The 12,836-nt window shown below is 35.7% G+C and overlaps 1 protein-coding gene across 2 annotated transcripts in view; it reads left to right on the top strand.

The window, feature by feature from the left end:
* The first annotated feature begins 313 nt into the window (after window positions 1-313).
* The window catches only part of LOC126967961 (neutral ceramidase), a 46,615-nt gene continuing 34,092 nt past the window's right edge, over window positions 314-12,836 (top strand). The window contains exons 1-2 of one of the 2 annotated variants that reach the window (XM_050812686.1): window positions 314-380; window positions 453-598. The gene's annotated coding sequence lies outside the window, so the exon portion shown is untranslated. Of the gene's footprint in view, window positions 381-452; window positions 599-11,514; window positions 11,617-12,836 lie in introns of those variants that run through there. The other variant, XM_050812687.1, reaches the window with a different exon arrangement.

The raw sequence follows: 12,836 nt of genomic DNA, 5'->3' as shown, positions 1-12,836 counted from the left end.
ATTTTGTACACTAGAAAGTGTGTGAGCAAAATATAATTATTAACGGTTGAGTAATTAAATCATGAAGAGTAAACTATAAAATAAACAGGTAAACAACTCACAATTATACTTTTCATTTCTGTTACAATATTTAAAAATAATACTCATAACATTTCCTCGAAAATGTATAATCTTCGAATAGAACTGTCTGTGCCGTGGTAAATATTACTATTCTTAGTTATATATTCTCTTCGTTGTCAGACGTCTGACAGATGACTATTTTCTCGACTCTCGCGAACAACTTGACAACTTACAACCTAATAAACAATAAACAGTTTATTTGGGGTCGTTCTCTTTTGTACAAGTGTTCTGTGTAAGTTTAAAGTAGTGTTGTATACAAGGTAAACAGCTCGAATTTGTGATCGTAAACAATTAATCATAATGACCTTTTTAAATTGTTGACCATTTTTCAGTTGAGGCTGTGTCGTTGTATTCAGTTCTGTAATTAAATAACAATAATTATGATGTTCGAGTAGTCTCCGAGTGCCATTGACCGTAAATCAAAACTTCAGTGTGTTAATGAAATTTTCGTATTAGATTTAGCTGTAATTTGTGAAAGGTAAGAACTAATTAAATTTAATTAAAATTAAATAAGATTAAGATATAATATTAATAGTTCCCTTTTATTGGAAAAAGTTTGCTAGTTGTATTATATTATATATTTTACCTACCCACTTTGGGTATAGACTAGTTAAGTAAGTATGAAATTATGAATAAATATTATAGTTAAGGCATAAAAGGCATTTAAGTCTCAAAATTGAGTCCTTTAGAATTCTTTTTGATGTCAAGCACTGCCACTGCTTCGGAAACATGGCGCTCTGAGAGAGAAGAAACGACGTAAAAAACACTCCCTGCATTTTTTTCTTGCGCCCGTAAACCGTACTATGATTACAAAAGTTCAGATTCAGGTGTAAGTTGTAAGATTTTGAAGGGTTGAAATAATTACTAAAATATGGTTAATTCAATGGTTCAAAAGTTTGAAATAACTGTGAATTTTTTAAAATATTTTCGCGGTCAATGCGCTAGAAGACCCGGCAAAAGCTGGCTGGGTTGTCATTTGGTAGGTGTGAATGTTAATTCCCATTTCCGAATGGATCATGGATATCTCAAGCTCAACAGTGGAAACTTTCTTCCTGATAAAACCAAACTGGGATGATATTCGTTGCACGGTATTTCCAGGTTGCTACGACATGTGTGAACATCCACTTCAAAGGCCGGCAGCGTTTTTGTAATTCCTCCGGTGTTTCGAAAGAGTATTCGGTGATCACTTATCATCACCAAACGAAATCTTCTACACTATTAATCCGGATGCTCCACCACAACCGCGGATCAACCACTCCATATCATACCGGCTCCTTTGCACTGGATGCCGGCTAGATTATGGGTACCACAACGGCGCCTATTTCTGCCGTGAAGCAGTAATTTGTAAGCATTACTGTGTTTCTGTCTGTAGGGCGCCGTAGCTGGTGAAATTACTGGGCAAATGAGATTTACAATCTTATGTCTCAAGGCGACGAGCGCAGTTGTAGTGCTGCTCAGAAATTTTGGGTTTTTCAATAATCATGACCAGCACTGCGTTCTAATGCTTATCAATTACCATCGGCTGAATGTCCTGCTCGTCTCGTCCCTTATTTTCATAAAAAAATATTATTTACAATCGAAGTGCAAGACCGCTGCCTACGGCTGCTGCGTCTTCATTATGATCAAAACTGTGGTATTAATAAACGCAGTGCAAAGTTACTCTAAGTTTAAAATCGCATCTCCCTGTCATATTATTCTGTAGTGACAAAGGTAAGATAAAGAAAAAAGTTTTAAACTTGGAGTAACCTTAGACTACGTTTATTAATGTGTTCAATGCTCTCTCTCCCGCGATAAACATTATCTGTGTTATAAATAAATGCGAAGTAAAGGAATTCCATATTTAAAACTTTTTGTCATCACAGAACACAGTTGCGTTCTTGTTTCTGTGGTCTTTATCTTACCTTTGTCAGTACAGAATTACCTGACAGGGAGAATTTATTTTAAACTTAGAGAAACTTTTCATTGCGTTTATTAATAAGATAGACTGTGTTGATAAGAAGGCATATATTATAAGGTATCCCAGACTCTTTTCGCAGCTGTTCACGTTTTATTCCGACTTTACAAATATTAATTATTTAAGTCTTGCTGAGAGGTTTATACGCTGTTATTAGTTTTAAAATGACCACATGACTATCATTAGATACCTACCTACCATCCGTGCAGATTAATCCGGACTTTGATATACTCTAGTCCGGATTATGTCCGGCTCTCTAACTAGAGCGGATTTTAATTTTAAATACATGGAATATAGTAATTAAACTACTTATTTATACTATTAACTTAAATCAAATAATTCTTACGAGAAACTGTCTAAACGAGAACTACTAAAACGTCCGGACTTTTATCGAAATGTCAGAATTTTAATCACGACATTTCAAATCACTCTATGGTATGACGCATGACAGAAGTGAAGAAAATTATCAATGTTCTATATTCACATATAACTCAATAAACATTTTTTTTTATATAAGAGGGGCAAACGGGATGGGTGTGGGAGTGGTGAGGCATTCGCCCATAGACATCTGCAACAACAGGTGTCAAGAGATGCGTTACTGGCCTTTAAAGTGGGAGTATGCTCATTTTTTGAAGGCCCCTAAGTCGTATCGGTACGGGAATACAGCAGCCGGTAATTGATTCCACAAAGTGGCTGTGCGAGGCAAGAAATTTCTTGCAAAACGCGTGACATCAACATCAATGCATCATTATCGTGAACGTGATGCGAGTGGTATTTAATGGTGATTAATTTAATTTAATTTTTACATGACTGTAGGAATTTAATTATCTCCGTGTTGCAGGAGAATGTGGGCAGCGGTGGTCACTTAACATGACGTGACACGCACGCTCGTTTGTCCTCCTCTTAACAATGGCTCTAACGAATTAATAGTTACACTAAATCTATATAATCTAAAAAAATCTATGAGTATTCTAGTAAAATGTTGCCAAATAGTCTCCAAAACGGATGGACAATTTGAAAAGTTTTTTTGGCAAGTTTGTTACTTGATAGTATTGCATCAATGACATTATATACTTATACTAGCTGACCCAGCAAACGTTGTATTGCCGATATTAAAATCGCGATAAAAAAATAACTGTTGATCGTAGATGGGTGAAAATTTGAAGTTGTATGTATTTGTATGCTGACTCATTATCAAACAAATTTAAAAAAAATGTCAAAAAAATTAAAAAAAAATTCATGTGGACCACCCTCAACATTTAGGGGGATGAAAAATAGATGTTGTCCGATTCTCAGATCTACCCATTATGCACTCTAAATTTCATGAGAATCGGTCAAGCCGTTTCGGAGGGGTTCAAAGTTTAACACCATGACTCGAGAATTTTATATATTAGATGATATAGACATATCACGTTGTATAAAAACAAAGCCGAAATATGGATATATGGATATATTATAAATATGCCACAAATTATACCGATATATAGGTAATTTGTCAAGTTTTTGTAAATATTTTTGAATATATGAACGGTATTTGTTGGACATGTCAAAAGAAATAAGCCGTCTGGGAGCTCTCAAGGAAAACGCTATCTAAACCCTTTGAGATATAACAAAACTATGTATGGTGGAATTGTGTATCATATATCATCATCATCAGCTGGAAGACGTCCACTGCTGGACAAAGGCCTCTCCCAAAGATTTCCACGACGATCGGTCCTTCGTTGTCCTTATCCAACGTATTCTGACGATCTTGACCATATCGTCGGTCCATCTTGTGGGGCCTACCAACACTGCGTCTTCCGGTACGTGGTCGCCATTCCAGGACTTTACTGCCCCAACGGCCATCTGTCCGTCGAGCTATGCCACTTCCACTGCCACTTCAGTCTCGCAATCATTTGGGCTATGTCGGTAATTTTAGTTTTGCTGCGGATCTCTTAATTTCTGATTTTTACTCGCAGGGAAACTCCGAGCATAGCCCTCTCCATTGCCCTCTGAGCGACGATGAGCTTTTTCATAAGGCCCATAGTTAACGACCATGGTATCTCATATAGGTCTACAGAAAAGTCCGCGATGGCATATGTCTATCTATTAACGATTACATACTATATCCATTTCTTTTCTATTGACAGAACAGCGTCTGTCGGGTCAGCTAGTACTATTGCGTGAATTTTGTCGTCTAAATTTACCACCTTATTCATAATAGTCTGTTAACTTAAAGCATTGCTAATTCTCACTCTGTCTTCTTCCATTGACCTAAGTCAGAATGAGAAAAAACACTCCTTAGCGGCTGTTTTCAGTTAGCGGACCATTATGAATAAGGGGGTTAGTCGTTACTGAATTAAGACAAGTATAATCGCATTCAGCAACATAGTTTCCTAAATTCAGAAGTAAGGATGGTTTCTGAATGACATATCATTTAGAAGCCTAATTAGAAACGCATTTAGGAAAGTGTAATCGCATTTAGTTACTGATTTCAGTCGCTAGTGGCTCTTCGTGCGTGGAGGACGTATCTAAGTTTTATGTTCCCGAATAATAATAATAGCCTTAACAAGTTTCAGAGATAGTTTAAGTCAGCAGGGCTTGGGATGTTATGGTGACTGATTCAGTAAGTAACTAAATTTAGGACAGTGTGATCAGAAGCTACTTCTTCTTCTTCTTCACAGTCGTTCCCTCATTGCTGAGGATCGTGACTCCGCTTAAGTTCGTCTACAGCTTTCCTCCATCTGTTTCGGTCTGTCGCATGGTGGAGTGCGATGCTGATGGGTTGGTTAGTCTGCTCGGATATTTGGTCAGACAAGCGTCGTAGCGTCGTGGGCTCCGGCCTCTTGGTCTCTTCCCCTCAATTTCCCGGTGACCATCAAACGTTCAAGGTTATCAGCACCGCGTCGTGCAATGTGGTCAAAGTATCTCATGATCCGCTGCAGACATGTAGTAGATAGACGTGGACTGCTCCCTATTTTAAGTTCTTTAAGGATCGTCCATGGTATTCTTAGCATGCGGCGCCAGCACCACATCCCAAACGCGTCAATCCGTTGTCTGTCAGTCGATTTCATGGTCTAAGTTTCAGCTCCATAGAGCGCGATGGGAAAGACAAGAGAGCGGACCAGGTGAATTTTCGTCCGATTGGTGATATTTCTGTCCTTCCACACCTTGCTTAGCTGTGTCATTGCTGTTTTAGCCATTCCAATTCGCCTCCTTATTTCGATCTCGCAGTTTCCTCTGTTCGTGATCACTGAGCCAAGGTGGTTGAACTGATCCACGGTTGCTAGAAGCTACTAATATGTTTCTAAATATGCTTCTGACTTTAGATGACTAAATTCAGTCAAGTGTAATAACCTCATAAATCATTTTAATATATTAAGATATCGTTGGTAACGAAAACAATAGCGATACTATTATCATATATTTGTTTTTTTATGATTCTCGTTTGCACTTGAAGTAGGCTATCTATATTTACAACTTACAGGTCATCGTGTCAAATTACATTTGGAAAGTGCGTCTTTGTTTTCGCAAAGTGAAATTTATTTGTCCCCCGTATCTTATATTGGCCCTATAATAACAAGATAACGTGGAACAAAGGCTGGCGTTGTCAGACAGTCCAGTGAGTCATGTTGGATGTTAAACATCAACAATAATTAACCTTCGCTGTGATCATTGCGTTCAAGGTTAATCGGCAGTAACTAATAACTGTCACGGCAAATTCGTAACTTACAACGAAATATACCTTTATTTCGTCTTATTATGCACGGTTGTCTAGAAGACGTTATTGTTTGGGAGTATTAAAAGTTTTGTTTTTATATTAATTCCAAAGTTTACATCGCTATATAGTTATAAAAAAATAACAGCGACACGTCGAGGTTCATTGTTATTTTTAACCGACTTCAAGAAAGGAGGAGGTTCTCAATTCGTCAGTTTTTTTTTTATATTTGTTACCTCAAAACTTTCGACTGGGTGAACCGATTTTGATAATCCTTTTTTTATTTGAAAACTGGTGGTTCCCGAGTGGTCCCATTGTAATTTGGTCCAGATCTGAAAGTGGAATCTATGAGAAAACCATAAAAGTCTTAAATTTTGCTTATATTGTATATACATACGTATAGCAAAGTGGATGATAAATTTGCGAATAACCGATTTCGATGATTCTTCTTTTATTGGAAAGCATATACTTCATAGATAGTTTGCTTAGGTTCTGATTACGGAATCCATGACAAAGTAACGGAACACTGTCTGTAATCAAATGCAAAGTAGGCACTTACGTTCATTGCTGCATTGAAAAATTTAGTATATTTACACATATTTAGACAAATTGTTAGTAAGTGTACTTCAAATTCACTAAAAATCATGAAATAAAAAAATTTTTAGCAAAAAACAACCGCCTATAACTATTCCAAAACAATAGATTTAATGTGCACTAAAAAGTATAAAAATAATTGCGTATTTTTATACATTCTAATTGATTAATCTTATTCTAGTTACGATTATTGTAATTTTTGGAGTCGTACGTACATACACAAATCACAATGTATGCACATAGTTTATATTCAGAGGTGTTGGTAACATTGGCTTTTTCCCCTCTCAAAAGATGCCCAACACGCCTAGTTTTTACTTCAATTAAACACCGAAAAATTATTTAAAAAATAATATAACAATAGTAAACCTTTTTAGGGTTCCGTAGCCAAATGGCAAAAAACGAAACTCTTATGGATTCGTCATGTCTGTCTGTCTGTCCGTCCGTATGTCATAGCCACTTTTTTGCTAAACTATAAGAACTATACTGTTGAAACTTGGTAAGTAGATGTATTCTGTGAAGCGCATTAAGATTTTCACATAGAAATAGGAAAAAAACAATAAATTTTGGGGGTTCCCAATACTTAGAACTGAATCACTAAATTTTTATTTCATCAAACCCATACGTGTATCTATAGATAGGTTTCTAATATCATTTTATTCTAAACTGAATAGTTTGCGCGAGAGACACTTCCTAAGTGGTAATATGTGTGTCGCCCCCTATTACTTCTAAAATAAGAGAATGATAAAACTAAAAAAAATATATGATGTACAATACCATGCAAATTTGTACTAACAATTGGTTTGAACGATATCTAGTAATTAGATATTTTTTAATACGTCATAAATCGTAAACGGCCATTTACCTATCATTCAATCAACTGAAATAAAAAAAACATTTAATTTAATAAACATAAGAACTTTTATATTATGTTACTTGCTGCTACGGAACCCTTCATACAGTGTCCGACTCGCACTTGGCCGCTTTTTTGAAATACTAACAATCAAATCATTTTCTAATTGAAGTCTTAATGACCGCTGTGATATTCTTCCATTGAAAAGAATGTCAGTTCACACAGGTATGAAGTGGCGAATCAGCTCTGGATATTCTTGTTTTTCTAATTAAATTTTAATCTATTTATCTGACTGACAAGGAGGTTGCCAAAATATTTCAACCTGTAATCGGGTCGCGAAATAAATAAGATTGAAAAACAATGATCAAGACGTATAAATTATCGAAATACCCGCACTTGATCGCAATTTATACGTTATACCATCGAGTAGAGATGGATACTTACAGTTATTCTAAGAAAGAATGAATAGAACTACCCCAATAATTTGGAACTTCCTGGAAGGAACAGGTATTAGTAATGAGGATACAATGAGGATTAAATGAAATATTTTTATTCAATACAAAACTAAATCTTTATAACTAAATATATATTTGAATAAGCGTGATTATCTTCAAATAATACGCATTGGTATTGGAATTGTTGCAGTTTATTTTAAGTAAATGTACCTACACATTATTATGAGATTTACGTTGTTATAATTGTTAAAACTTCAATAGGCGTTCCTTTTTTCTTAGGCTCAAGAGTTCTGTACGAGTTATATCTAGGTGTTTAATGTCGCTATATATTTCTGTTATGTTAATCATTTGTTAATAAAGAATTTTGAAAATAAATACATTATACGTATTAAATACAAAGTAAAAGTGACAGCAGCTGTGAAAAATAACTCAGAAGAAAGGTACGTAAGCACCGTGTTATATTATTTCAAATGTGTAAAAATGTGGTAAAATTACTTAAACTAAAATATATTATGATGAAGCGATGAAGTAAAGCCATTGCTAGTCTTATTTATTTATCAGCATCACCAACAAAATAATCACCAAGTAATTACATTAAATGTTATTCTAAATAAATCTTAAGATAAGTGTAAGCCCGTAAACATTGACCACATACAAATATCTTAACATATATAAATTACGTGACACGTTGTTTGCCCGCGATGGACTCCTAAACTAATGAACGGATTTTAATTGGGATTACTTCATCGAGTGCAGTTTTGTCCAACTTGAGAGGTAGGATAGATTTTATTTCGATTTGAGACCTATAATTAATTTTAATTCTAATATTTGTTTTGTATGGATATATTTTCTATGAGAGAATTTATTGACGCACAGTTTGACAGTTCTGCTGTGAAACAATTTCATTATAACAACAGGGAGAATATTTTACGAAATAATTCTTAATGTTATGAAAGAAATATTATTGACAAGTTCATAAAAACAGTATTTTATTTATTATGTACAGAACAACGTCTGTCGGGTCAGCTAGTAACATAAAAATTTTAATAGTGCAACATAAGAAGTACAATTATTTTAAATTTTAATAAAGCAACATAAGAAGTAATATTATATAATTAGTTTAAAATAAATGAAAATTAATTTAAATCAAGAAAACTTATTTTAATAACAGCTGCACTGCAACAGAAATAATTTTTCTTGAACTAGGTAAATATTTCAGTCTAGCAACGTAGCAGTTTCCGAAGATCGTTCTACTTTTGGAAGGTTATTGTATGTGCAAACAATTCTATTAAGAGTAGGAAACTGACCTAGGTTAGACTTTGCAGTAATTGTTAAAAATGTATAGTGGCTCTAGTTCTAGTCTAGTTAGTAGTTCTCGGAAGTCTCAGCAGAGCGAATACATCATCGAGAAAATCGGGGCAATTAATTCCACTGTTAATAATTTCATACCGAAAGAGACAATCCAATATTTTCCCCCTATCAAAAACAAATTCTAATATTTTTACTCTAAAGTGAACATATGAACGAAAATGGGAATTATTTACAACTTTTGCAACTTTTAACGTGGCATCTCTAATGCATCGTCAAGGACAATTTGACATTTTGTTTTGATTTATTTGTTAAAAGTGCTAAATAATACTCATAGAATGCTAATTACCATTCGCATCATGTTGACGTCTGGCATTCCACAATCTTGCAAGAAATTTCTTGCCTCGCACAGCCACTTTTTGGAATGATTTAAGGGGTGCAGTTCCCGAACCGATACGACTAAGGGACCTTCAAGAATGGAGCATACTCCCACCCTGCAATGCCGGTAACTCATCTCTTGACACCTGTTATTGAGGATGTCCATGGCAGGTTGCCTCACCACTCTCCATCCCGTGCCCGTGCCCTATCGCGCCCTTATATGTAAAAAAAAGTAAGTTCGTATTATTAAGCGGCGTAATGTGGAAGTAAGCGGCAGCTCGCGTCATTTCTATACCAATTCGAACGTGCGAGCAACGTTACTATATGAGCTATAGTGACGAGAATTTGAAACAACTTTGTTGTGTTCAGAAGAAAAAAGAATTATGGAAGAAGAAAAAAATAATAAGAAGAAATAGGTTGCTGACATACCAAGGTCACGTTTCAAGAAGGCGAATAACACTATTTGTTAACTTTGCCTTCTTAACTTTGTTAAAGCTGATTTGGCTTGCCTGCAATCGTCCAGGTGGTACTATTACCGTTGGTGTAGACCTTATCTTTTGATTTATGTCAGCTGAAGATCTATGTGGAAGAAGCAGGAAAGGTTCTGTCCCGACCGGTTAGTTCCCCTATTAGCCAAATGGTCTGCCGCCTAATTGCCCCCTGACCACACTGTGATCTGTGCCTAGTATTCTGTCTGTTTGTTTAGCGAGCCTTTGAAACAACTAGGTCGATTTTGAGGTCAATGCGAGTGTAGTAAAAATAGTGACTAACTCATGCATGTTATAATTTTAAATATAAATAAGAAAGAAAGCGAGAGAAACATATATTTCACAAAACACTCACAGGATACACTTAGTATAAAAATATAAAAGTACAAAACATACCAAAACAGAACGTATTTTAATAGTCATTGATTTTATATTGGATAGAGACACCGATTTTAAGCAATACGGGTTCCGCGTATAATTTAAATAGTAAATAAAAACATTACCTCGAAATACGCGGATAAAGTTGCGGGTGTCGCTTGTTGAAATTAATTGAAATAAACACCCGTGTCCGTTAATTTTCGCTAGCTTGCATTAAAACAGTTCCGCCGTGACCACGATTCATGCAATTGGATCGAAATATCGGCTTTAAATTAATAAAATATATATTGTGAGTGCTCATCTTAAAAATTACTATGTATTAAACCAAACATTCTTAAATTCTGGGTATTAATTCTAATGCATTCCTGGTTCTGAATCTTTTTTTTATGGAAGAGCAAACAAGCGTATGCCGACAAAATATGAGCTCTGGTGCTGCAAGACACCCGTCTTGCAGCACCAGAGCTCATTTTTTGCTCATATACCCCTCTTGCAGGAATCACAAGTGCGTTGCCGGCATTTTGGGGAAAGTTTACGCGTTTTTTTTGATGGTTTCAAAGCTTTGTTGTTTGTGGAGGAAAGTTTCTTGAAAACCGCACTGTGGTGGACCGCCACACATCCAGATAGTGGGGATGATATAATAATTTGTGGCGTGTCGTGCGAAGGTGGAATTCGGCGGCAGGAATCACTTCGAACAGACCTTCGGAAAAACACCCATGATAAATGCGGTAGAAGACACAAAATTTACTTTAAAATCAAACGTATCAGAATTCTGTGCTTGTTGCAAATCATGACCTTTATGTAATCCATTTTTAAGAAGTATCGCGGTTAAAGGAAATATTAATCTGTAATTATGATATAATCCTTAGTCTACTTGTATAAATTAACCTGATAATTATTGTTATGAATATTGGATTAGGTGAACGAATTAAAAAAAATTGCCTTCGATCACGCAAGCCGGTAGATTTCGGTCAAGTTCACGTTCTTATCGGAAAGATTATCTGCTCTTCAATATTATGTAAGTAATTTTGTTTTTTTTTTTTGCATTCATAACTTACGAAATTCAAATGAATTGTCATAAATGTTTATCTGGTAAAGGTTAATATTTTTATGAATTGGTTTCTCGTGCTATATTTACTTTTCACGTTCTACGTCAAGAGATCATCCACGCTAATTAAAAAGCCTAACAGTTTAATTAGCTTTTTCTACTAAGATCCATTGAAAAAATCCATAGATCACAGCAGTAGTTACGACTAAAGACCTCGTTAAGTAAATTATTAGTTACATGGCCTTTTTCATGGCTGAAGGAAGTACAAACGTTCACCTCACCGTTCAAAAAGTGATCATCGCTGCACTCTCTTGCAACACCAGAGGAATCACAGGAGCTGGCTGTATAGGTAAGTGTAAAGGTTTTCTTGAAGACATCCATGTCGTATTAATCCTGAAAACACCGCGCAAGGAACTTCATTCTAGATTTTGGCTCTATGTGCAAGAGTGTATTCTTTGAAACACCGCTCTGCAGGATCGCCACGCATCCACCACATTCACCAGTGGGAGGCTCCTTTGCACAGGATGCCGGCTAGATTATGGGTGCCACAACGGCGCCTATTTCTCCCGTGAAGTAGTAATGTGTGAGGATTACTGTGTTTCGGTCTGAAGGGCGCCGTAGCTAGTGAAATTACTGGGCAAATGAGACTTAACATCTTATGTCTCAAGGTGACGTGCGCATTTGTAGTGCCGCTCAGATTTTTTGGGGTGTTTCATGAATCCTGAGCGGCACTGCATTGTTATGGGCAGGGCGTATCAATTACCATCAGCTGAGCGTCCTGCTCGTCTTGTCCCTTATTTAAATAAACATAAAAAAAATCCAGAGGGAGGCTCCTTTGCACAGAATGCCGGCTAGATTATGGGTACCACAACAGTGCCTTTTTTGCCTTGAAGTAGTAATGTCTAATGTGTAATCATTATTGTGTAGCTAGTGAAATTACTGGGCAAATGAGCCTTAACATCTTATGTCTCAAGGTTCCGAGAGAAATTATTGTAGTGCCTTTTTATTTTTTAGAAATTATTGTAGTATTTCTACAAAGGGCAGGAAGTATCAGTTACCATCAGCTGAACGTCCTGCTTGTCTCGTCCCTTATTGTCATAAAAAAAAATCCATATGGTGACGGTGATGCTTAAGTTAGTGGCTAGTAATCTGCAGTAATCAGGTCAAACAGTATAGGTCTGTATTTAAATAAAATATAATAATATGCACGTACCACACTAACTTACAGTTGCGTAAAAGTTGTTCACCTTGTCAACAACTATATGTTTAAGAACACAGGACACTTACATAATGTGTAACTTACATCTGCGTTTATATTTTTTATTTGGAACACAATAATCAGACTTGTATTAAGTCATAATAGGAATTAGCATGAATCCTTGCTGATCCTTAGGGCTTGGGGTCTGCAAAAACCACTAGAATGATCTATGCTCTATGATTTTGCTCTTAATAGTGATTGCTTGTAACTAATTCTAGCTTCATAAGATACATAATAGCTTTAAGGGTAAATGTATACACTTCTATAAAAAACCCAGCCACTATTCAGGCATTATCTATAAATAAATTTAA

This window comes from Leptidea sinapis, chromosome 14, assembly GCF_905404315.1.
Source record: "Leptidea sinapis chromosome 14, ilLepSina1.1, whole genome shotgun sequence".
In the NCBI taxonomy this organism is placed as follows: Eukaryota; Metazoa; Arthropoda; class Insecta; order Lepidoptera; family Pieridae; genus Leptidea; species Leptidea sinapis.
Note: the sequence above shows the minus strand (reverse complement) of the source record. Positions and strands in the feature narration are given on the sequence as shown.